The sequence below is a fragment of the Halichoerus grypus genome, chromosome 10, assembly GCF_964656455.1.
Source record: "Halichoerus grypus chromosome 10, mHalGry1.hap1.1, whole genome shotgun sequence".
In the NCBI taxonomy this organism is placed as follows: Eukaryota; Metazoa; Chordata; class Mammalia; order Carnivora; family Phocidae; genus Halichoerus; species Halichoerus grypus.
In genome coordinates this window covers 93,510,627-93,531,562 of record NC_135721.1, presented here as the reverse complement: position 1 = coordinate 93,531,562, position 20,936 = coordinate 93,510,627, and positions in this window count along the sequence as shown.

The following is a 20,936-nucleotide window of genomic DNA, read 5'->3' as shown; positions in this document are numbered from 1 at the left end:
GAAACTCGACCATTCTCTAACACCATTCACAAAGATAAACTCAAAGTGGATGAAAGACCTCAATGTGAGACAGGAATCCATCAAAATCCTAGAGGAGAACATAGGCAGTAACCTCTTTGACATCGGCCACAGCAACTTCTTTCATGACACGTCTCCAAAGGCAAGGGAAACAAAAGCAAAAATGAACTTTTGGGACTTCATCAAGATAAAAAGCTTCTGTACAGCAAAGGAAACAGTCAACAAAACTAAGAGGCAACCCATGGAATGGGAGAAGATATTTGCAAATGACACTACAGATAAAGGGCTGGTATCCAAGATCTATAAAGAACTTCTCAGACAACACCCAAAAACAAATAATCAAGTCAAAAAATGGGCAGAAGACATGAAAAGACACTTCTCTGAAGAAGACATACAAATGGCTAACAGACACATGAAAAAGTGTTCATCATCATTAACTATCAGGGAAATTCAAATCAAAACCACATTGAGATACCACCTTACACCAGTTAGAATGGCCAAAATGGACAGGGAAAGAAACAACAAATGTTGGAGAGGTTGTGGAGAAAGGGGAACCCTCTTACACTGTAGGTGGGAATGCAAATTGGTACAGCCACTTTGGAAAATAGTGTGGAGATGCCTCAAAAATTTAAAAATAGACCTACCCCATGACCCAGCAATTGCACTCCTGGGTATTTACCCCAAAGACACAGATGTAGTGAAAGGAAGGGCCATATGCACTCCCATGCTCATAGCAGCAATGTCCACAGTAGCCAAACTGTGGAAAGAGCCAAGATGCCCTTCAAAAGATGAATGGATAAAGAAGATGTGGTCCATATATACAATGGAATATTACTCAGCCATCAGAAAGGATGAATACCCAACTTTTACATCAACATGGTTGGGACTGGAGGAGATTATGCTAAGTGAATAAGTCAAGCAGAGAAAGTCAATTATCATATGGTTTCACTTATTTGTGGAACATAAGGAATAGCATGAAGGACATTAGGAGAAGGAAGGTAAAAATGAAGGGGGGGAAATCGGAGGGAGAGATGAACCATGAGAGATTATGGACTCTGAGAAACAAACAGGTTTTAGAGGGGAGAGGGGAGGGGTTATTGGTTAGCCTGGTGATGGGTATTAAGGAGGGCACGTACTGCATGGAGCACTGGGTGTTATACGAAAACAATGGATCGTGGATCACGACATCAAAAACCAATGATGTATTGTATGGTGACTAACATAACATAATAAAATTAAAAAATAAAATAAAATAAAATGGTTAAGGGATGCCTGGGTGGCTCAGTCGGTTAAGTTTCTGCCTTTGGCTCAGGTCATGATCCCAGGGTCCTGGGATCGAGTTCTGCATCAGGCTCCTTGCTCAGCGGGGAGCCTGCTTCTCCCTCTGGCTGCTGCTCTCCCTGCTTGTGCTCTCTCTCTCTCTCTCTCTGACAAATAAATAAAATCCTTAAAAAAATGGTTAAGATGGTAAATTTTATGTTATGTTTATTTTACCAGTTTTTTTAAGTGCAATTAAATTTTAAGAAATTTACTTTCATCCAAATTGGAGTCTTTACAGTCCTTACAGCCCAAATGATACTCTGATAAAAAGTGTGCAACATGATCAGATAGGTCTGGGAAATACTTTATATTATACCTCAGTGCATATGAGCTTCTTCAATTCTGAGAGGAGCTTCAATAAAGATACCTTTGTTTTCCCCTGTTTTCATGGAGCAGTTTGGCCACTACTGTTCAACAGTGATGAAGGAGCCAAAGATTTTTTCTGAAACATTGTCACCTCTCATGTGCCCTGTTCCTGCAGTTGCTGGCCTACAGGAAATTTCACTGGCCACAGTTCCTGATCCCTGTCTGTGGCAAACTGTTCATTTAGTAGCCCCCACAATGAGCCTCTCCCTCTGGTCTTTGAATCCAGCCTGGCCCTATGACCTGCACAGAACTGACACAGTGCCAGTTCCAGGCCTAAGACTTATGAAGTTCTGGAAACTTCCATGTTCACACTTCAAGGGGAACCAGCTGCTGTGTAAGAAATCTAACTTCTCTGAGACCACCATGCTTTGAGGCAACCCAAGCCAACCACATGAGAGGATCTGAGGAGCAGAACCAAGGAACCTGGCAACAGCAAGTCATTCCATTCAGCTTTCAACCCTTTGAGCACAGGAGGTGATGCTACATGAAGCAGAGATTAGCAGCCTGCCCTAAGGACAAATTAGAAGCAAACAAGCAATTGTTACTTTAAGCCTCCATGTTTCAGGCTGGTTTATTTATGCAGCAAGAGATGTGCAAAACAGTATGTTTTCCATCTGACTGAGTGGGGTCTTGAGCAGACCAACGGGGGCTTCTGATATCTTCATTCTCACTTTCATCTTTGGTACCCCTTTTCCTTGATGTTCTACATTCTCCAGCCTGCATCTCTGAAAAATAAGGACATCTCTTACCTAATCACAGTACTACTGTCATATTTAAGACAATCAACATTTAATTCAACAATGCCATTCAACATACAATCCACATTTGAATTTTGCTATCTGTGCCCAAATAAATTCTTATAGCAAGTTTTTTAAGCTGCAGAAACTACCTGATGCTTACTCACTGCATTTGGTTTTTATAGACATGATGAATTCTTGAAATAACTGAAGAAAAAGATCATAACTAGAAATTCCAGTGTGATTATTATCTGGGCAGCTCTTTGCTCCTCTCAGAATGGACAGCAACACTTGTTCTACCTTTGTCACAGGTCCTAAGTTTTAATAGGTGTTATCATTTGTGGTGAATGCTATTCTAAACTAGTCCTTTCTAGGTTATAAAGTGCTTTCACATATATTATTTTCATTTATGGTCATACACATAAACACCTACTGTCCTTGGTATTTGGTATAGTGGCTTCTTTATGGGTCTTATGCCTGTTCTTATTTTATTTCTTAGTGGATCATTTCTTTCTCTCCATAGTGATTCCAAGCTGTGCATTTCCCTTATGGGAACCCCTACCCCCTTCATGTTTACTTCACTATACCTTTTTTGAGTAGAGACAAATCACTCTGGGTGATGCTTAGAAAGAGTGAGACCTGGTGGCTGGGAAGAAAAGAGGAAGGAAGAACAGTTTTTTCAAAGTGGTATCAAGAGAGTGAATGTAAATAAACCCAGGGCCTTCCTGCCTCTGTTGGTGAAAGATATGGTAACACATCTCCAGACACAGGGAGGAGTCCAGAAAACAAGAATCTATTAACCCTAGTCATGGCACTAAACAGAAGTATCTTTCTTGCATAGGAACCAGACATACACTCTTATAATTCTTCTTGGTTTATGCATTATCAAGCCCAAAGCCAAATAAATTCACAAGCTTCTTATTGATACTGCATGGAAGGATCCTGAAGGTTCCTGGTGAGTTTCTACTGCCTTTACATAATGTGGGGGAGTCATTATTTTATTCTAATAGATGCCAGAATGTGTACAAGGACTTTGGAAGGTTTATTCGTGATCTTGGTTCTCTAAGGTGGAGTCCCTTTCTTGTGAGTCCTATACCTGCAGGAAAAGGGACCATGACCTTTGGTTTGGACAGTTCTCCTCCACCCTCCACCCCAGGAAACCATCAGAAAACAGAACGCTACAGGAACCCCACAGACTATCCCTAGGACCGTGGAAGTCAGATGTAAATGTTTACCTATTTCTTCCTAAGGAAACAGCTCTGCAAGACCTGAGGAATGGCTTTAGAGAGAGAAAAGAAGGCAAAAGGACAGATTGCAGGCTCCATCTTCTGTGTGGCCTCAGGGGAAGAACTATTGATTAAAACGTAAGGTCAACATCGTCCCTGCTGGGCAAACTTGAGATTCTTGAAGAGCCTCTCAGCCCAGTAGGACTCTCAAGCCCGGCTTTGAGTGGGCAGAAAGAGACTCAGCGATTCTCCCTCTGAGGCCAGTCTTGGCCTGAACTCATCTTTAAATACAGAGCGTTTGGATCTTTATGCTGCCTGTGCTGCCCTTGTCAGGAAAGCATTTGTCACAGATCCTAGTTTTGTAATTTCCTAAAGAAACCTAAGTCACCCTGAGCCTCTCTTTGCAGAAAGTGGGAGATGACGTTGGCCCACATGAGTCCAGAATAGCACACTGGGTCCTGTTTGCACAGCTTATTTACAAGGCTTTTCAAGACCATTCCTGGCCCCTCCATTTGTCAAGCACACCAGTCCCTTCTTCTAGGACAACAGAAAGCTTAATCCTGAAATTGTAAATAGATGTCAAATCTTATTATAGCTTCAGTTTGGGATCGTGGTCTTATTCCCCCATCCTCGTGGTTATGAACAGAGATTCTGAGGTGGTTGCATTGTCATTGAGGGAATGGAGTTGGGGGGTGCTCCCTGGCCTGTGAATGGCAGACCACAAGGTCAGGGAGAAGCTCCCTCCACCTTCATCTCTACCCACTAGTCCTCAGTCCCTGGCTCCCAACCTTTTCCACATAAGACTATTCTGCTAGGGCTTCTCAGAGCTATTCCCTTTGAACCCCCACATCCTCACTTGTCAGGTGAGACTCAACAAGTAGAAAACCAACATCCCAAGAAGACTGCTCTGAAACAGAATCAGGTGTAGGCTGGGAGCCAGTAGAGACAGCAAACAGAAATTATTTTTGGTCTCACTGGTGTTAAATTAATTAAACAAGGAGGCCACTCAGTGAGGTGGCTTTAATGCCTTAGTAACCTAAGTAAGCAAACCAAAACCTAAGCCTGTAAATCTCTCAAAGTTTAGAAATTAAAACCTAAGGTCAACCAATTACAGCCAACTAGACTTTTCCAAATAAGGCAATCACTCAAGCTTCAGCCAATCAAATAATTTCCCTGCTTTGCTTCTGCCTCTTCTCTATGCAAGTCCTTTCCTACCTTCTGTACATGGACTGTTCCTAACCACTTCCTGTTTGGTGCTCCCTGATTCAAATCAATTTTTGCTCAAATTAACTTATAATTTTTTTTAAAGATTTTAAAGTAATCTCTACACCCAATGTGGGGCTTGAACTTACAACCCCGAGATCAAGAGTTGCATGATCCACTGACTGAGCCAGTCAGGCACCCCACAAATTAACTTACAATTTTTAATATTCCTCACTTTATATCCAAACACAGTTCACTGTGGATTTTCTGTGAACATAGAACTCTCTACTTGGAGCTTTTCCTGCAGGTTCTGGTTTACCTGAACACCCAGATCTGGACAAACCTGGAGCTGTTTGAGCCTGCCCCCTTAAAGCATAAGATGCTTCCCTTTCCTGCTGCCTGCCTGTGTCCACTGGAAAACCGGCTGCCTTGTTAAGCAGTGCGGCTCTGACTTCCCACCCTACTCCTTAGAACATTGATTCCCAGACTTGAGTGGCATCAGAATCATCAGAATCTCCTGGAGGGAGTGTTAAAACCAAGGCTTCTGGGCCCCCACCCACAAAGATTCAGATCCAGAGGTCTGGGTGGGGACTGAGAACATGCGTTTCTTTTCCTTCCTTCCTTCCTTTCCTTCCTTCCTTCCTTCCTTCCTTCCTTCCTTCCTTCCTTCCTTCCTTCCTTCCTCCCTCCCTCCCTCCCTCCCTCCCTCCCTCCTCCCTCCCTCCCTCCCTCCCTCCTTCCTTTCCTTTCCTTTCCTTTCCTTTCCTTTCCTTTCCTTTCCTTTCCTTTTTTTATTTACTTATTTGACAGAGAGAGAGAGAGAGAGATAGCACAAGTGGAGGAGGGGCAGAGGGAGAGGGAGAAGCAGACTCCCTGCTGAGTGGGAAGCCCTATGCAGGGCTCAATCCCAGGACCCTGAGATCATGACCTGAGTCAAAGACAGACCCTTAACAGGCTGAGCCACCCAGGTGCCTGAGAATATGCATTTCTTACAAGTTTCCAGGAGATGTTGCTACTGCTGGCCTGGGTGACCACACTTTGAGAACCTTTCCCTAAAATCTCTGTGGCATCAATTACCCTCTTTCACCTTGTTTTCTTTGCACATCCTTGCATTTTGGACAAACCATGTCTCCAAACTATGTGACATGGTAGAAAATCCCTTTTTTTCCTGAGTTCATTAGACAAGTATTTTCTGAACTGACCCCTGGTGGAAGATGGAAAAGCAGAGCCGAGTCATGTGCTAAAAGGCTGCCTTCCACCTACAGCTACCACTCAGAGTCAAGCTTTGAGTTGGTTCCCAATTAAAGGTAATTACAGGTGAATAGAAGCAAAAGAATTTCATAAGTAATGGAGAATTTAAACTTCACTGGCTAGTTCAATTGCCTTTTGAACCCATCTTATGAATCATTTATCTTTCAAAGTCCATTTACAAATTGGTTGTTTTTACCGTCAGAAAGCATTTTCCCATACAAACAGTACTCTACATAATAGTTAGGAAGGTGTTCAGATGAGCCTGTAGAAGCCTACTCATTCCATTATGTGGCCAAAAGTACTCATTTTATCCAAAAACAAAAGGTAGGAAGCCATATTACATTTTGTTCTAAATTTCATAAGATATTTAAATATATAGAGCACATCAAAAGTCTCTTTTTAATAACTATTTTACAATGTGTTATACTACAAATAATTAAGACAAAATTAAATGAGATAAAATTTCATTTTACATGGAATGTTAGTGCTGAAGGAAAGGACACTTCCACTTTTATTGTAACAAGATGGGATGCTCCGTGGATATCCCAATGGAGCATTTGGGGCAATTTCAAGAGATTTAGACATAGACAATACTGGTTCTTTATTAGACCTAGTTTCATTTCTGAGCATATAAGCTTCCAGGGCACTTTGGAGAAATAGCTGATTCTAGTGCTGGGGCATGGAAAGTTCAAGAAGAGCTGGGAACAACTTCTTGTGCTAGAAAGAAAGGACTGACTCTAAAAATCATGGAAATATATCAAAAGGATGCAGGAACTATTGTGAAGAGGTTCCCACTGACCAGATTTGAGACAATTTGACCATCAAAGTAATTACTGACAATAATAGATTATAACCCATAAATAAGAATCTACCATCCCATGGTTATTATATACACACTGCATATATATATATGTGTGTGTGTGAATGTAAGCATACATATGCATATGTAAAATTTAGATATTAGAATGTCAATTAATAGTGTAAACTTCATATAGAAAGTATATATACACATACATTATTAATATATTATGTATATATGTGTGTGCCTATATATAGTACCTATTAGCTGGCATTCTACTATAAAAAAGAGCTTTCCTTCTCTCCCAATTATTTCTCCATAGAATGACAAGTAATAAATACAGAAGAAATGAAGCAATTAGAAATATCACCGTTTTGCAGTCATCATAATATTAATAGTGATGCAAGAATCATCAATGAATGCTATATCTATTCTCAAAATGTTCACTCTCAAATTACTAATTAGTTACAAAGAGAAAATAGTAACTTTACAGTGGAGAAACTTGAGATCAGTATTTACATCACCAACAATGGGACGCATCGACCTCTGATGCACCAAGAAGGATGCAGTGTGAATTCTGGGCTGTTCCTCCCAAAATGTGTAATCCAAAACTCATCATGAGGAAAAATCAGACAAGCCCACACTAAGGCGCATCCTGGGGGAGGACTAGCCTGTATTTCCAAAAAATGTTAAGGTTGAGAAAGACAAAGAAAGAATTAGGAACAGTCCCAGAATTATGTCCCATCCTGGAAAAGTCTGCCATGGAGGACATTATTAGGACTGAGGGCAAAATTTGAATGATGAATGTTTAGTTAATAATAATATTGAATCCAAACCAAGTGCCCATTGATAGATGAATAGATAAGAAGATTGATATTGTATGTATAATACAATGGAACAATACTCGGTCATAAAAGAATGAAATCTTGCCATTTGCAACAACATGGATGGACCTAAAGGGCAGTATGCTAAGTGAAATAAGTCAGACAGAAAAAGACAAATACCATGCAATTTCACTTATATGTGCAATCAAAAAACAAAACAAAAGAATAAAGAACCAAAAAACAGATTCTTAAATACAAAGAATGAACTGTTGTTGCCAGAGAGGAGATGGGTGGGTAAATGAGTGAAATAGGTAAAGGGGATTAGGAGGTACAAACTTTCAGTTATAAAATAAGTAAGTCAGAATATGAAAACCACAACATTGGGGATAAATTCATTAATGTTGTAATAAAATTATACGGTGACAGACAGTGATTATACTTATCATGGTGAACACTGAGTAAATGTATAGAATTGTCAGATCACTATGTTGTACATCTGAAATTAATATAAAATTGCATGTTGACTATACTTCCATAATAAAAAATAAATAAAAATACTGTGTTGATAGTTTTCCTGATTTTGATCACTGTCTAAGTGAATTTCTTTGTTTTTAGGAAAAGCACTCGGATCTCAAGGGGTAAAGGAACATGATATCTGTACTCAAAGGGATCCAAAAAAAAAGTGCACGTGAGGGAGAGAAAGAGAGAAAGAATACTAAAATGTATGTGGCAAAATATGGACCAGTTGTGAATCTGAATAAAGAGTAAATGGGATTCTTTGTACTATTTTTGAAACTTTTCTGAGAGTTTGAGGTTATTTCAAAATGAAACAAGTTTTTTTTTTTAATTTTTTTAATGTTATGTTAATCCCCATACATTACATCATTAGTTTTAGATATAGTGTTCCATGATTCATTGTTTGTGCATAACACCCAGTGCTCCATGCAGAACGTGCCCTCCTCAATACCCATCACCAGGCTAACCCATCCTCCCACCGCCCTCCCCTCTAGAACCCTCAGTTTGTTTTTCAGAGTCCATCGTCTCTCATGGTTCTTCTCCCCCTCCGATTTCCCCCCCTTCGTTCTTCCCCTCCTGCTACATTCTTCTTCTTCTTCTTTTCTTTCTTAACATATATTGCATTATTTGTTTCAGAGGTACAGATCTGAGATTCAACAGTCTTGCACAATTCACAGCGCTTACCAGAGCACATACCCTCCCCAGTGTCCATCACCCAGTCACCCCATCCCTCCCACCCCACCCCCCACTCCAGCAACCCTCAGTTTGTTTCCTGAGATTAAGAATTCCTCATATCAGTGAGGTCATATGATACATGTCTTTCTCTGTTTGACTTATTTCGCTCAGCATAATACCCTCCAGTTCCATCCACGTCGTTGCAAATGGCAAGATCTTATTCCTTTTGATGGCTGCATAATATTCCATTGTATATATATACCACTCTTCTTTATCCATTCATCTGTTGATGGACATCTTGGCTCTTTCCACAGTTTGGCTACTGTGGACATTGCTGCTATAAACATCGGGGTGCACGTAGCCTTTCGGGTCCCTACTTTTGTATCTTTGGGGTAAATACCCAGTAGTGCAATTGCTGGGTCATACCGTAGCTCTATTTTCAACTTTTTGAGGAACCTCCATACTGTTTTCCAGAGTGGCTGCACCAGCTTGCATTCCCACCAACAGTGTAGGAGGGTTCCCCTTTCTCCGCATCCCCGCCAACATCTGTCATTTCCTGACTTGTGAATTTTAGCCATTTGGACTGGTGTGAGGTGGTATCTATTGAGGTTTTGATTTGGATTTCCCTGATGCCGAGCGATATTGAACACTTTTTCATGTGTCTGTTGGCCATTTGGATGTCTTCTTTGGAAAAATGTCTGTTCATGTCTTCTGCCCATTTCTTGATTGGATTCTTTGTTCTTTTGGTGTTGAGTTTGATGAGTTCTTTATAGATTTTGGATACTAGCCCTTTATCTGATATGTCATTTGCAAATATCTTCTCCCATTCTGTCGGTTGTCTTTTGGTTTTGTTGACTGTTTCCTTTGCTTTGCAAAAGCTTTTTATCTTGATGAAGTCCCAATAGTTCATTTTTGCCCTTGCTTCCCTTGCCTTTGGCGATGTTTCTAGGAAGAAGTTGCTGCGGCTGAGGTCGAAGAGGTTGCTGCCTGTGTTCTCCTTTAGGATTTTGATGGACTCCTGTCTCACATTGAGGTCTTTCAACCATTTGGAGTCTATTTTTGTGTGTGGTGTAAGGAAATGGTCCAGTTTCATTCTTCTGCATGTGGCTATCCAATTTTCCCAACACCATTTGTTGAAGAGACTGTCTTTTTTCCATTGGACATTCTTTCCTGCTTTGTCAAAGATTAGTTGACCATAGAGTTGAGGGTCCATTTCTGGGCTCTCTATTCTGTTCCATTGATCTATGTGTCTGTTTTTGTGCCAGTACCATACTGTCTTGATGATGACAGCTTTGTAGTAGAGCTGGAAGTCTGGAATTGTGATGCCGCCAGCTTTGCTTTTCTTTTTCAACATTCCTCTGGCTATGCGGGGTCTTTTCTGGTTCCATACAAATTTTAGGATTATTTGTTCCATTTCTTTGAAGAAAGTGGATGGTATTTTGATGGGGATTGCATTGAATGTGTAGATTGCTCTAGGTAGGATTGACATCTTCACAATATTTGTTCTTCCAATCCATGAGCATGGAACGTTTTTCCATTTCTTTGTGTCTTCCTCAATTTCTTTCATGAGTATTTTATAGTTTTCTGAGTACAGATCCTTTGCGTCTTTGGTTAGATTTATTCCTAGGTATCTTATGGTTTTGGGTGCAATTGTAAATGGGATCGACTCCTTAATTTCTCTTTCTTCTGACTTGTTGTTGGTGTATAGGAATGCCACTGACTTCTGTGCATTGATTTTATATCCTGCCACTTTACTGAATTCCTGTATGAGTTCTAGCAGTTTTGGGGTGGAGACTTTGGGATTTTCCACATAAAGTATCATATCATCTGCAAAGAGTGAGAGTTTGACTTCTTCTTTGCCAATTTGGATGCCTTTGATTTCTTTTTGTTGTCTGATTGCTGTGGCTAGGACTTCCAATACTATGTTGAATAGCAGTGGTGATAGTGGACATCCCTGCCACGTTCCTGACCTTAGGGGGAAAGCTCTCAGTTTTTCCCCATTGAGAATGATATTTGCTGTAGGTTTTTCATAGATGGCTTTTATGATATTGAGGTATGTACCCTCTATCCCTATACTCTGAAGAGTTTTGATCAAGAAAGGATGCTGTACTTTGTCAAATGCTTTTTCTGCATCTATTGAGAGGATCATATGATTCTTGTTCTTTCTTTTGTTAATGTATTGTATCACGTTGATTGATTTGCGGATGTTGAACCAACCTTGCAGCCCAGGGATAAATCCGACTTGGTCGTGGTGAATAATCCTTTTAATGTAGTGTTGGATCCTATTGGCTAGTATTTTGGTGAGAATTTTTGCATCCATGTTCATCAGGGATATTGGTCTGTAATTCTCCTTTTTGATGGGGTCTTTGTCTGGTTTTGGGATCAAGGTAATGCTGGCCTCATAAAATGAGTTTGGAAGTTTTCCTTCCATTCCTATTTTTTGAACAGTTTCAGAAGGATAGGTATTAATTCTTCTTGAAATGTTTGGTAGAATTCCCCTGGGAAGCCATCTGGCCCTGGGCTTTTGTGTTTTGGGAGATTTTTGATGACTGCTTCAATTTCCTTAGTGGTTATAGGTCTGTTCAGGTTTTCTATTTCTTCCTGGTTCAGTTTTGGTAGTTGATACATCTCTAGGAATGCATCCATTACTTCCAGGTTATCTAATTTGCTGGCATAGAGTTGCTCATAATATGTTCTTATAATTGTTTGTATTTCTTTGGTGTTGGTTGTGATTTCTCCTCTTTCATTCATGATTTTGTTGATTTGGGTCATTTCTCTTTTCTTTTTGATAAGTCTGGCCAGGGGCTTATCAATCTTGTTAATTCTTTCAAAGAACCAGCTCCTAGTTTCGTTGATCTGTTCTACTGTTCTTTTGGTTTCTATTTCATTGATTTCTGCTCTGATCTTTATTATTTCTCTTCTCCTGCTGGGTTTAGGCTTTATTTGCTGTTCTTTCTCCAGCTCCTTTAGGTGTAGGGTTAGGTTGTTTACTTGAGACTTTCTTGTTTCTTGAGAAAGGCTTGTATTGTTATATACTTTCCTCTTAGGACTGCCTTTGCTGTATCCCAAAGATTTTGAATAGTTGTGTTTTCATTTTCATTGGTTTCCATGAATTTTTTTAATTCTTCTTTAATTTCCTGGTTGACCCATTCATTCTTCAGTAGGATGCTCTTTAGCCTCCATGTATTTGAGTTCTTTCTGACTTTCCTCTTGTGATTGAGTTCTAGTTTCAAAGCATTGTGGTCTGAAAATAGGCAGGGGATGATCCCAATCTTCTGGTACCGGTTGAGACCTGATTTATGACCTAGGATGTGATCTATTCTGGAGAATGTTCCATGGGCACTAGAGAAGAATGTGTATTCCGTTGCTTTGGGATGGAATGTTCTGAATATGTCTGTGAAGTCCATTTGGTCCAGTGTGTCATTTAAAGTCTTTATTTCCTTGTTGATCTTTTGCTTAGATGATCTGTCCATTTCAGTGAGGGGTGTGTTAAAGTCCCCCACTATTATTGTATTGTTGTTGATGTGTTTCTTTGCTTTTGTTATTAATTGCCTTATATAATTGGCTGCTCCCATGTTAGGGGCATAGATATTTACAATTGTTAGATCTTCTTGTTGGATAGACCCTTTAAGTATGATATAGTGTCCTTCCTCATCTCTTATTACAGTCTTTGGTTTAAAATCTAATTTGTCTGATATAAGGATTGCCACCCCAGCTTTCTTTTGGTGTCCATTAGCATGGTAAATGGTTTTCCACCCCCTCACTTTCAATCTGGGGGTGTCTTTGGGTCTAAAATGAGTCTCTTGCAGACAGCATATCGATGGGTCTTGTTTTTTAATCCAATCTGATAGCCTGTGTCTTTTGATTGGGGCATTTAGCCCATTTACATTCAGGGTAACTATTGAAAGGTAGGAATTCAGTGCCATTGTATTGCCTGTAAAGTGACTGTTACTGTATATTGTTTGTGTTCCTTTCTGGTCTATGTTGCTTTTAGGCTCTCTCTTTGCTTAGAGGACCCCTTTCAATATTTGTTGTAGGGCTGGTTTCGTGTTTGCAAATTCCTTTAGTTTTTGTTTGTCCTGGAAGCTTTTTATCTCTCCTTCAATTTTCAGTGACAGCCTAGCTGGATATAGTATTCTTGGCTGCATATTTTTCTCATTTAGGGCTCTGAATATGTCCCGCCAGTCCTTTCTGGCCTGCCAGGTCTCTGTGGATAATTCTGTTGCCAATCTAATGTTTCTACCATTGTAGGTTACATATCTCTTCTCCCGAGCTGCTTTCAGGATTTTCTCTTTGTCTCTGAGACTTGTAAGTTTTACTATTAGATGTCGGGGTGTTGACCTATTTTTATTGATTTTGAGAGGGGTTCTCTGTGCTTCCTGGATTTTGATGCCTGTTTCCTTCCCCAAATTAGGGAAGTTCTCTGCTATAATTTGCTCCATTATACCTTCTGCCCCTCTCTCTCTTTCTTCTTCTTCTGGGATCCCAATTATTCTAATGTTGTTTCATCTTATGGTATCGTTTATCTCTCGAATTCTGCCCTCGTGATCCAGTAGTTGTTTATCTCTCTTTTTCTCAGCTTCTTTATTTTCCATCATTTGGTCTTCTATCTCACTGATTCTTTCTTCTGCCTCATTTATCCTAGCAGTTAGCGCCCCCATATTTGATTGCACCTCATTGATAGCCTTTTTGATTTCTACTTGGTTAGATTTTAGTTCTTTTACTTCTCCAGAAAGGGTTTCTCTAATAACTTCCATGTTTTTTTTCAAGCCCAGCTAGTATCTTTAAAGTGATGATTCTGAACTCTAGATCTGACATCGTACTAATGTCCGTATTGAGTAGGTCCCTGGCAGTCGGTACTACCTCTTGTTCTTTTTGTTGAGGTGATTTTTTCCGTCTTGTCATTTTGTGCAGAGGAGAATAGATTAATGAGAGAACAAAATGCTAGCAGGGTAACAACGTCCCCAGAAAATATACTCTAAACAAATCAGAAAAGACCTGAAGCAGTGGGAAAAGAAAGGGAAAGAGAGAAAAAAGAAAAGGAAAGAAAAAAAGAAAAAAGAAAAAGATAAAGATAAAAACAAACAAAAGCAGAACAAAACAAAACAAAACAAAAACAGAATGTGATCAAATATGATCAGGCTGGATTATAGATCAGTGCCACACACTAGATTTTGGGTGTATTTTGGTCTGTTAAAAGAAAGTCCCTCCCAAAATTTTAAAGAAAGAAAAACTTATATATGTACAAAAATAAGGGTTGATATGATGAAGGGATGGAATATGACTGTAAAGATGGAAATTGTAAAAAATTTTAAAAAAGGATTTGATAAGTTGTTTGAAAAAAGAAAGAAGAGGATTAAAAAAAAAAAGAAAGAAAGAAAAAAGGGAGAGAATGTGATCAGGCAGGGGAGTAGAAAAAACCATACACTAGAGATTTAGAGTATATTTTGATCTGTTAGAAGAAACTATCTCAAGATTTTAAAGAGAGAACAACTTATATATATATGCCAAAAATACGGGTAACTACTATGAAGGGATAGAATATGACTTTAAAAATGAAAAATAAAAATGTTTTTTTTTTAAAAAGGGATTGATAAGATGTTGGTTGAAAAAGGGAAAAAGAAAAATTCAAAAAAAAAGAAAAAAGGAAAAAAGAAAAAAAGACAGTTAAAAAAAATAATTAACTTTGAAAGACTAAAGAATCATGGTAAAAAAGCTATGAATTCTATGTGCAGTATTCCCCTAGCGCTGGAGTTCTGCCGTTCTCATTGATGGGTAAACTTGGTCTTGGCTGGCTGTTCTCGCTGATCTTCTGGGGGAGGGGCCTGTTGCCGTGGTTCCCAAATGTCTTTGCCGGAGGCAAAATTGCCCCGCCCTTGTCCGTCCGGGCTAAGTAATCTGCTCGGGTTTGCTCTCCGGAGCTTTTGTTCCCTGCAAGCTTTCCGTACAGCTTTGGAGGCGGAGAGTGAAAATGGCGGCCTCCTAGTCTCTGCCCCGGCGGAGCCGAGAACTCGGGGTCCCGCTCCTCAGCGAGCCCCCAGAGAAAAGCAGTCAGTCACTCCTGTCTCCCCAGTCTCCGGCCACACTCCGTGCTCACCCGGCCTGTGACCGCGCCTTTCTATCTGGCACCCGACCCCGGGTGGAGTCTCCAAACCCAGCAGATCCCCGCGGTGCGCTCCCGCACCTCTCCTCCCGGGGGAAGAAGGTGAGTCTCCCCGGATCTGTCGCTTGTTGGGTCCCTGCTGGAGGAGCAGTGGCCCGACTGTGCCACGGATCACGGTTTATGACAACCCCGAGCTGAGAGCCCGCGCCTGGGCTCCGTCTCTGCAGCCGGCGTCCCTGCTCTGATACCTGGGAGCTCTGCCGCACTCAGGCACCCCCGGTCTTTCTGTGACCCCAAGGGTCCTGAGACCACACTGTCCCGCGAGGGTTCCACCCCCCACTTCGCCACCAGAGTGACGTCCCTCAGCGGAGCAGACTTCTAAAAGTTCCGATTTTGTGCTCCGTGGCTCTATCACTTGCCAGAAGCGGCCGACGGAGGCCCCTCCCCCGCCGTCTGTCCTCCCGAATATCGCCTCGGATTCACTTCTCCGCACGTCCTACCTTCCAGAAAGTGGTCGCTTTTCTGTTCAGAGAGTTGTTGCTATTCTTTTCTTCGATCTCCTGTTGAGTTTGTAGGTGTTCAGAATGGTTTGATCCCTATCCAGCTGAATTCCTGAGAGGAGACGAAATCCAGGTCTCCTACTCCTCCGCCATCTTGCTCCGCCCCCCTTCAAAACGAAACAAGTTTTTAAAGACATAGTTTCCTGGTTTTCTGATACCGGGCACCACTAACTCATTTGTGCTCAGAGGTCACTGTCGGGATCATCTCCTCACTCCCAAATGGAATAAACGTTATAAGGGGTTTTATTTAGATGGCAAAGCAATTTTTTTGCCTCCCCCCGGGGCATTGTTTGTACTCCTTCTGTCTTGAATCTTTCTAATTTTGGGTGCACACTCTTGTTTAGTCCCTCAGGATTTCTTTCTCTTGGTCCCAATGAGGGTCTTGGGCCTGGAGTAGGAAGTCTTAACAAATGGAAGGTTAGTGCTCAGACCTCACATTGTGTTTACGCTGCCCAGAGACACCCCCTGGTCTGACCTCTGGGCACTGCCAAGGTCCAATCCATTGGCCAATTAACATTGATGAGGACTCTTAGAATCCAGAGGTCGAGGAAGCCAAAGAAGGGAATGGGGAAGCCTGGACTCTAAACTAGTATTAGTAGAAAAGTGAGCAGCCTTCATCTGAAGAAAGGCTCTGGCTTTACTTCTGTTCTCAGGAGATCAGTGGTACAAAAAGGGAATGGAGATGGTGTGTATCACACTTGGGCAGCTGCAGCTGGTCAGTTGGCTTACATACCAACCCTGCCAGCTTGCTACCAGCCAAGCAGCTGAGCAGGAGTAGAAGCAGGCAGAGAAGGAAGGGAGAGTAGTGGTGGCAATTGGTCCTCACTGTGGCAACAGCTTGCATCCAAGTTAGACTGGTCCTGGCTACACAGTTGTTATCCATGGAAACTGTTTTCTCTCTGGATCAAGCCAACTGGACCCCATGGAGATGCTCCTACCTCTTAGAGGACCTCTTGGCCATCCATCTTAGGCTACTATGCCAATTCTGGGTCTCCAAAGAACAATAGTTCCGCCTTACTACACTGTTGGTGGGAATGCAAGCTGGTGCAGCCACTCTGGAAAACAGTTAAAAATAGAGCTACCCTATGACCCAGCAATTGCACTACTGGGTATTTACCCCAAAGATACAAATGGAGTTATCCAAAGGGGCATGTGTACCCCAATGTTTATAGCAGCAATGTCCACAATAGCCAAACTATGGAAAAAGCCTAGATGGTGGACAGATGAATGGATAAAGAAGATGGATGTGGTATACACACACACACACACACACACACACACACACACACAATGGAATATTATGCAGCCATCAAAAAATGAAATCTTGCCATTTGCAATGACGTGGTTGGAACTAGAGGGTATTAAGCTCAGCAAAATAAGTCAATCAGAGAAAGACAATTATCATATGATCTCACTGATATGTGGAATTTGAGAAACAAGACAATGGATCATAGGAGAAGGGAGGGAAAAATGAAACAAGATGAAACCAGAGAGGGAGACAAACCATAAGAGACTCTTAATCTTAGGAAACAAACTGAGGGTTGCTGGAGTAGGGGGTGGTGGGAGGGATAGGGTGGCTGGGTGATGGACATTGGGGAGGGTATGTGCTATGGTGAGCACTGTGAATTGTGTAAGACTGATGAATCACATACCTATACCCCTGAAACAAATAATACATTATATGTTAATTTAAAAAATACATAAATAAATTTTAAAAAAGAACAATGGTTCCAGAGGTCCTGTATGCCTTCTCTGCCCCCACCACCATGTACACAGTCCCTGAGAAGGGAAGAGTTTGGAACATGCTCAGGAGCACTTGCTGTACAATTTCACATTCCCTTTAATGAATATGTTCTATTTGTTATTTTTCATTTTGGGTAACCTCTTTTCTTATTTTGATTGTTATTCTAACACTGTCCTACTTACCATATAAAAAATTTAAAAATCTACTAAATGTAGACATATCAACACAGAAGAAAATAAACACTGTAGTCTTAGCTTCCCAAACAAGCCGTAGAAATTTTAGCTTCATTTGCTTCTAGTTTCCCTATAAAATTTTTAATTGTCCAAATAACACATGAATAGGTTTTCATTCTATACTATTCAAACCATAAATAGGTAAGTATCTTTAGAGATGTTTTGCTGTGCATTTACAAATATGCCCTTACATTTAGGAATTTTAAATTTCTTGTGTCTGGTTACAAAAGTGCTACAGTTGACAAAATATTGCTACCTATAACTCTACCTTGGTCTTTTTACATTGCTACAGTATTCCTTTATATCAACATACCACCTTTATCTAACCATTTCTCCCTTCTCCTTTTTCCTACAAAGAGTGCTGCCTTGAAATGTCCTGTACCTACCTCTTCAGCCCCCATGGAGGGTTTAAACCAAAAATGATCATCTGAGACTTAGCCTCCTCTCCTCCCTGCCATTCCAACAAACTGTTGCTAAAGAACTCTGGGTGAGAACCTACAAAAGCCAATTTGCTAATCAACAAAAAGGACAAGGTGCTGAGAAAACTTGTTCTCTAAAATTGTTATTTTCCAAAAAAGAAATTCTGCTGCTTGAACCCTTATTAGTGAGAACGTAGCATCTGTCTTGCTCTGAGGATGAGCATTGTGGATCACTTTGACAAAGACAGGCAGCCTCCACGTCTACCCTTGTACAATAGTACCATTTACTTTAATTTTGTAGTTTCCAAGTAAATAGGATCTTGGGCCCTCTTCTCAATCCAGACTAATATAAACTCCTTTATACACAACCTGGCTTTGCTTTGAGCCTATCAAAATACAGCTCTATTCAGATTTTGCCTAAACTCCACTTTTCCCCAATCCTAGAATATCCCTGCCTCTTCCTTTATTCGTGAGGGGCTCCCCCATTGTAGCATGCTATCAAATCCAACTTTGTTGGAGTTTAGATTTGTCCCTGATGGGCTATAGCTATTAGACTCCATCACTGGCTGCAACATGACTCACCACTCTCTCCTGCCTGGGACCCCTGGAGATCTTGCAAACTTCTTGTGAACTTAGCAGTGCCTCAGAGAGTGTGTAGTATCTAGCTGTTGTGGGGCTAAAGGGTCCCAGAGCCCTTGGCTTCTCATGACACTGGAAGCCAAATATGCCTCTACCTTTCTATATTTTTTTAATTTAACATACAAAAGTTTAATATTTTATATATAGTCAAATCATTAGTGCTCCTTTTTTTTTTTTTTGGAATTTCCACTATTCTATTTATTCTGATATTAGAAATTTCTCTCTTCAGTTACCTATTGATATGTAGCAAACTACTCCAAAACTTAATAGCTTGAAACAATGTTTTATTATTCCTCACAGTTCTTTGGGTTGACTGGGATCGGCTTGGTGGTGCTTGCCTGAGATCTTGCATGTGGTAACCCCATGGTTGAAATTGGTGTCATCTGAATGCTTACCAGGGCTGGATGTCCAGGATGGCTACTTCACTGTCTGGCGCCTGGACTGAGATGGCTGGATTCAAAAAAAAAAAAAAGGCCATTTTTCATTTGAAAGAAACACATAAAAAAATTAAGAATACAGAATGAGTGAAAGAAAAAGAATGGGAAATTATATATCTGACAAGTATCAAAAGAAAGCTAGTATAGCTGTATGAATGTTATACAAATTATATTTTTATGACACAAAGCTTTTCTCAAAATAAAGAATGACTTCATAAGGATGTAACAACCTAAACAATCTAAATCTGAATGCCCCTAATAACATAGCCTCAAAATATATAAAGGAAAAAAATTGACAAAACTACAAAGAGAAATATATAAAATCACCCACTAGTGGGTAATTTTAACCAGCTATTTTCAGTAATGGATAGATAAAACAGACCAAAAGAATAATGAAAGATATAAAGGATTTGAACACAATTAGCAGGCTTTATCTGACTTGTACAGAATATTGCACCCCTCTGCTGTAGAAGACACATTAATAAACATTAATTGCATACTCAGCCACAGAGCAAGTTTCAACAAATACAAAGGGATTGGTACAATAGAATACTTCATAGCTGCATTCAAGGAGTGCATCAGCTGCATTGGGTATAGTTGTTCTTCCTTCTTGAAACAGGTTCTTCTCTTGGCCTCTAGGATACAGTCCCTTGATTTCTTTCTCATTTCACTGACAGCTTCTTCTCAGTCTCCTTTGAGATTCTTCCTCATCTTTTTGACCTCTAAATATTGAAGTTTCCTGGAGGCTTAGTGCTCACAACCCTTCCCTTCCTTTTTAATACTAACCCAAAGTAATTGCATCCATATTTATGACTTTAAATAACACTTATATACTGCTGACTTCCAAATTTATGTCTCCAGCCCAGATTCTTGCCCTGGGTTTCAGACTGACAGATCCACCTCCTACTCAACATCTCCTCTTGGAAGTCTAATCAGCATATCACACTCAACATGTCCAAATCTGAGTTCTTGACTTCTCCCCAAACCTGCTCTTCTAGCATTCTTCCCATCTCAGTAAATGACCACTGCGTTCTTCTGAGTGTTCAGACTTAAATCCTTGGCATATCCCATGTCTTTTCTCTCTCTCCTATTCCACAATAACAAATCCTGTCATCTCTCTTTTTATGGCCTCTGCTACTACTACCCTCAGCCATGCCATCATTATTTCCCACCCAGACTAATAGTCTCCTAACAGGTTGTTTCAGTTATTTACTGCTGTGTAATGAACAATCCCCAAATTAATGGCTTAAGGCAACACCAGTTTATTTATTATTTCTCATGATTCTGTGGGTTGATCAGGCAGTTCTACAGTTTCATGTGGTGTCAGCTGGGGTGTAAGATGTCTAGGATTAATATGAACTCACTCCTGTGGCTGGCAGCTTGTGATCACAGCCCATTCGGGAGCTCAGCTGGAGCTATTAGCCAGTGGCCTCCACACTGCCCTCAAATCTCCATGTGATGGCTTAGGCTGCCACAAAACATGGGTTCTATGAGGGAGCTGCACTGAAAGGGAAATGGAGATTTCTTAAATCACAGTCTTGGAAGTTAGACAGAATTACTGCTGTGCATTCCTTTAGTGAATGCAGTCACAGGACTGGCCAGATTCAAGTAATGAGAAATAAACTTCACCTCTGGATGGGAGGAGTGGCAAAGAATTTGTGGTCATTTTTAACCCCTACAGTTCTCCCTGCTTCCACTTTTCCCATCCCATAATTCTCCACATAACTTCAAGACTTCTTTGAAAACATAAGTCAGACCATGTAACTCCTACTCTAAAAATTCTCTAGTAGCTTCTCCTCTTGTCCAGACTAAAACTGAAATTCTTCATCATGGTAGTCAACTCGGTCTCATCTGATCCTTGCTCCC